Here is a 6,000-nt window from a genome sequence, read left to right on the forward strand (position 1 = left end):
ACAAATTATTTCACCCCCTGTTTTTTCCAGTGCTTAAACTCTTCTGCTTCCCAATGAGGCTGCAGGTGGCACACTGCTCTGCTCCCTCCTTTCCACCTAACTCACCAGGCTGCCCCGGCAGCACTACTAGTGAAGCAGTCCTTCAGTAGCTGAAGTATATCTCTGAGGAGGAAAGACTGGGAAGCCTGGGGAAGAGCAGTGCCCAGTGACAGCACAAGTGGCAATGGGCACAAACCAGACCACAGGATGTTATTAGAATCATTAAGGTTGGAAAAGACCTCCAAGATCATTACGTCCAACTGTCAACCCAACACCACCATGGTCACTATACTATATCTCAGAGTGCTGTGTTTTTTTTCAACACCTTCAGGGATGGTGAGTCCAGCACCTCCCTGGGCATCCTGTTCTCAGTCTTTCGGTAAATACATTTTTCCTGCTGTCCAATCTAAACCTCTCCCAGTGCAACTTGAGGCCATTTCCTCTTCTCCTATCACTACATACTTGGGAGAAGACAGCAAACCCCACCTCGTTACAACCTCCTTTCAGGGAGTTGGAGAGAGTGAGAAGGTCTCCCTTCAACCTCCTTTTCTCCAGGCTGAACAACCCTAGGTCCCTCAGCTGCTCCTCACAAGACTTGTGCTCTAGACCCTTCACCAGCTTTTTTACTAGACTAGATGGTCTCCAGAGGTGCCAGCATGGATTGCTGGGATTCTTTTCTTGAATTCATGGCTGTTCTGACAAGTGACAAGTTCTCTCTTCCCAGGCAAGCTGGGAAATCAATCTTCTCTGTGCAGGTCCCACAGAGCTATACTCATATAGGTCATCAATGTACATTGCACCAAGGCTGACACCAGAGGGCTCTAGGCTCACAGTTTACAAGCCTGTGTGAAAAGGTTTCCTCTGGAAACGGTTCCTTCCAAGGCACTTGGAAGTGAGCCAGATAATAACAACTGCTTTACTTTCAAGCCACCTTGAATACTGAGTTCAGTTATGGGACTCTTACTGTAAGAAAGACATTGGCGTGGTGGAGCAGATTTAGAGAAGGGCAACAAAGCTGGTGAGGGCTCTGTGGAACAGGGCTGGTGAAGAGCAGCTCAGAAAATTGGGGTTCTTTTAGTCTAGAGAAGAGGAGGTGCCAGGGATACCTCATTGCTCTCTATGACTTCCTGAAGGGAGGTTGGATTGAGATGGGTATTGATCTTTTATCCCTAGTAACAAGTGACAGGATGAGAGGAAATGGCCACAGGTTGCACCAGGGGAGGTTTAGGTTGGACATTAGACAAAACTTCTTCACTGAGAGGGTTCTCAAAGAGGCTCACTAGGGAGGTAGTTGCGTCCCTGTTCCTGGAGGTGTTTCAAGAATGCAGACGTGGTGCTGAGGGGCATGGTTGAGCACCAGACATAGCAGAGTTAGAAAATGGTTGGACTTGATGACCTTAAAGATTCTTTCCAATTGAAATGATTCTGTGATTTTTAAGATAAACTTCGCTCTTAACGTCCTCTTGAGTCCACAGGCATCCATTTCAGACAACATACCAAGACTTGATTACACACCACTTAATTAGTTTGTCCTTACCTGATCATCTTTGGAACACAAATACACTGCAGCAGAAAAATCACTCACTTAGGACAGACTTTATTCCAGCTGTACAAAAACCATTCAAAGGAGTTGGGTCTCATTTCAGTAGTGGCTGTCATCAGTCCTGCCTTGAACATTCATAGACTCACTTACCACTCAGCCCTCCTGTTGTGTAGCCTAACTACTACACCACCAGCTTCTTTCTTCCCCTTTTCCACACAGCACTTTAAACCACTGCAGTGTAAATACTGAATCACTAACAAGCACTTTTGAAGTATGCTTTGTAATTACCAGGAACATATAACATAAAACCTGAAATTACAATGTCTATTCAGATTTACCACCTAGGAGTTCAATTAATTCATTTGACTGCTGTAGTACAACTGCCAGCTTTTAAGTCACATCATGCTCTGAAAAGGAGCTATGGAAAGGTTTAGGATTGTTTGTGGCATAAGCCAGGAGCAGGGCTGATAAAAGACTACTCAAGAATGTAAACCATACCTGATAATAGCAAAAATCAACTCAAATGAAGGAGCCTTCTTTCTCTCCAGGAGGTTTTGTTCTACCATTGCAAAAAAGAAAAGGGAAAGGGGAAAGGGGAAAGGGGGAAAGGGGAAAAAGGAAAAAAGAAAAAAGAAAAAAAGAAAAAAGAAAAAAGAAAAAAGAAAAAAGAAAAAAGAAAAAAGAAAAAAGAAAAAAGAAAAAAGAAAAAAGAAAAAAGAAAAAAGAAAAAAGAAAAAAGAAAAAAGAAACACTCTGTTGCAACCCACCAAATTGAAAGAGAATTTTGTATTAGAACAGGGGACTAATTCTGTTTGAACATCATTAATGTAACAATAAACCAATTATCAATGCACAGAAAGCACATTTTTGCAAATGATGTAGTGCTGCTCATGATTGTCACATTTTATTTTGCTCCTTACTGTCTCCAAAATGATCTTCTTTCTTGAGTCTCAGATTTCTTTCAGCATTCATTATAATTCCTATTTATAATGACTATTTATTAGTTAATTCCTAAGACAATAATTATAATTTGCTTATAAGGAACCAGCAAATGCTTGCATTGTTACAATAACTGTTATTATTAATAATTATTCACATTGTTAGAAGCTTTTAAATAGACAGAAACTTACCATGTCTGTGTCCTGAAGGGACAAGCCCCAAAACACACCCTAACCCAGACAATGGGCTAAGCACCTGTGAATGTGCTAACCTGGACATTTCTTGGAGTCCAGATACTCCAGAAAAATGTGCCTGAGTCTGGTAGCCCATCCTGAAATTAAAATTGGTTCTGCACTTGCACCAGACTAACCACAAGAATACCCCCATGGCTGCCACTGGTTATCACGGACTTCAAAGGAATAGATGCCAGAAATATTTAAGGGGATTCTAATTCCAAAGCGTATTTGGAGCTGGCCTAAAATTTGGACAATATCAGATGTGGACTCTGCAGCTGTTACTTCACTCAGCCCCAAGCCAGACAAAACCTCTCATTCCCCTGTAGGTGATCCCTATGAAAGTTTGGGGTTAAAACTGAGCTTTATGGCACTGCTCAGTGTCACTGCTACTGGGGCACACCACTGCCAGCTGCAGCACAGGCACAATACAAGAGCTGGCAGGCAAAATGTGGCAGTAGGAGATGTACAATCTGCAGAGGAGCCATAATAAACATCACCAAGGAATGACTTCCTGCTACAGCAGAACAAACTTTCTTATTCACCTTAACTGGTGGCTGCTCTGCATTATGGAGAATGAGATTATTCTACTCATTGCAGTTCTATCACTTGCTCTGCTATCAATGCCTTCATGCTTTAGGACCTCATTCTAATGGAAATTCAGGCCCAATATTCAGAAAGTTGCTGTTTTACAGGAAATGAGTATCATAATTGCACTAAATTAGTGTTGACTGAAGATAATGCCAAACAATACTGAATCACACACCTCAGGGCAAGGTGCAGTCACACAGCGTGTCTAAGAGAGCTACCACAGTCCACTTGATCTAACAGAACCACAGAATGGTCTGGCTTGGAAGGGACCTCCAAAGATCATCCAGTCCAATCCCCTCAGCAGGGACATCCTCCATTAGATCAGCTTGCCCAGAGCCCTGTTGAGCCTCTCCTTGAATATCTCCAGGGAAGGGGCCCCAACCACCTCCCTGGGCAATCCATTCCAGTGTTCTACCACCCTCACAGTAAAGAACTTGTTCCTAATATCCAATCTAAATCTGCTCTGCTCTAGTTTGAAGCCATTGCCCCTCATCCTGTCACTGCAGGCTTTTGTAAACAGTCTGTCTGCATCCTTCTTGTAACCCCCTTCAGGTACTGGAAGGCTGCTATTTGGTCTCTCCAGAGCCTCCTCTTCTCCAGGCAGAGCAACCCCAGCTCCCTCAGCCTGAGACATGTTAAATGTAAAAAAAGACAGATAAAGAAAAGCCTTTACCCTTAGCAAAGAATCTATGGGATCAATGCAATCCATCTCTCAATAATCCTAAACAGGATTTTAATGATCAGTATTTCAATAGTCTTTCGATCTCAGTTGAGATTGATCTGAAAGGTCTTTTCCAACATTATTGATTCTATGATTCTGTGACTTCATCTGAAGTAATTGTACAATGTAAGCAATCCTCAGATCTCCAACATAATCTGGGCTTTCATAAAAGAAAAACCAAAACAAAACACAAACAAAAACCAAACAACAAAACAAACAAAAAAAGAAAAAACCCACATTGTTAGCCTTTTGAAATGTGTATTATGTTGCTATAGATCCTGTGTGTATTTATACATATGTGTGTAAAAAACAGCAAAGGTGTATGTAGGACAAACTCATCAACAATCCTACCTCCCCATTTAACTTCTATCTTCAGTCTGAAATGGTCAGCACCAGAGGCTTCACACACAGCCTGTTAATTCAGAACAATTACCAACCCCAAGTAACAGGCACCTGCAGTTCTGTTCCAAGCTAGCAAGGTTTAAGGTCATCTAGTCCAACCCCCTGCCGTCAACAGGGACATCTGCAACTACAGCAGGTTGCTCAGAGCCCCTGTGTCGGTATGAGCTGAAGTTCCCCCCCACCGACAATAACCAGGCTAGCCCAGTCTGGAAGCAAATGAAGGCTGTATTTACAAGCAGATGAAATGCAATGAATATGTACAAATATACCTTTACAAATATATACAATCAACAGAAAAGCACAACCGATCTCCCTTTGCTTCCCCCCAAGGGGACCCTCCCAAAGGGGCCTCCCTCTCCCAGGAGCTTCCGCCCCAGACCCCCCTGGACAGAGAAGCAGAGTTTAGTTAGAGCAGAAAGTTGTTAACTTAGCTGCCAAGGTCAGTGTGTTATCTTCAGCCAGAAGAGAAGAAGAAACAGCAGCCAGACAGCCCAGCAACTGCCCCCACTGCCGAACGCAGAATGTGCAGAGTGCCTACTTTGTTTTGGGTAATAGTTCTTAAACATTTCTATCTATCCAATGGAAGTGTTTAGAGCAATCAGTATTTTGCTTTCTTACACCCAATAGTGACTTATTTACATTCTTTCACTTTCTCTGTTCTGAACTTTGCAAGGAAAAATTAAAAAGACAGTTTCAAACCACCACAGCCCCAAATAACCTGACCTGCAATAGTTCCAGCAGTGGGCAGCTACCACCTATCTGGACAACCTGGGCCAGGGTCTCATCACCCTCAGTGTGAAACTTTCCTTCCCTCTCTCCAGTCTAAATCTCCCCTCACTTAGTTTAAAACCATCACCCCTTGTCCTGTCACAAAAGGCCCTACTGAACTTTCTATCCCCTTCTTTCCTAAAGGTCCTTCCTAAGTACTGAATGGCCACAATAAGGTCTCCCTTAAGCCTTCTGTCACCTTCTTTCTTAAAGGTCCTTGTTAAGTACAATAAGACCAGAAGAAGGTCTCCCTAGAGCCTTCTCTTCTTCAGGTTGAACAACCCTAACTCTCTCAGCCTGGCCTCACAGGACCACTTCTTTAGGAGAAAGACAGTGAGGGGTTTATCTGTAGCACATTTCTACCTCCTTGGGAAACCTATTCTGAGAGGAATTGGCAAATTTACTGCATTTCTGCTCCTGGGAGACCAACTGAACTGTGCCTGAGAGGCCTGGGACTATTTTTTCCTGTTTTGTTTTAATAATTTCTGGGTTCATTTTGGTTTGTTGTTTTGTTGTTGTTTTTTTTTTTTTCTTTGGTTGGTTGGGTTTTGCCCGTTTGTTTGTTTTTCCCTGACAGGAATTTAGGTTGAAACAACCTCATCCCAACAGGCCCCGCAAACATTGGAATGGGCTTCCCAGGGAGGTGGTGGACTCACCATCCCTGGAATTGTTTAATAAAAGACTAGATGAGGCACTTAGTGCCATGGTTGAGTTGATTAGATGGTGCTGGATGATAGGTTGGACTTGATGATCTTAGAGTTCTT

Source organism: Indicator indicator, chromosome 21 (genome assembly GCF_027791375.1).
Source record: "Indicator indicator isolate 239-I01 chromosome 21, UM_Iind_1.1, whole genome shotgun sequence".
Lineage (NCBI taxonomy): Eukaryota > Metazoa > Chordata > Aves > Piciformes > Indicatoridae > Indicator > Indicator indicator.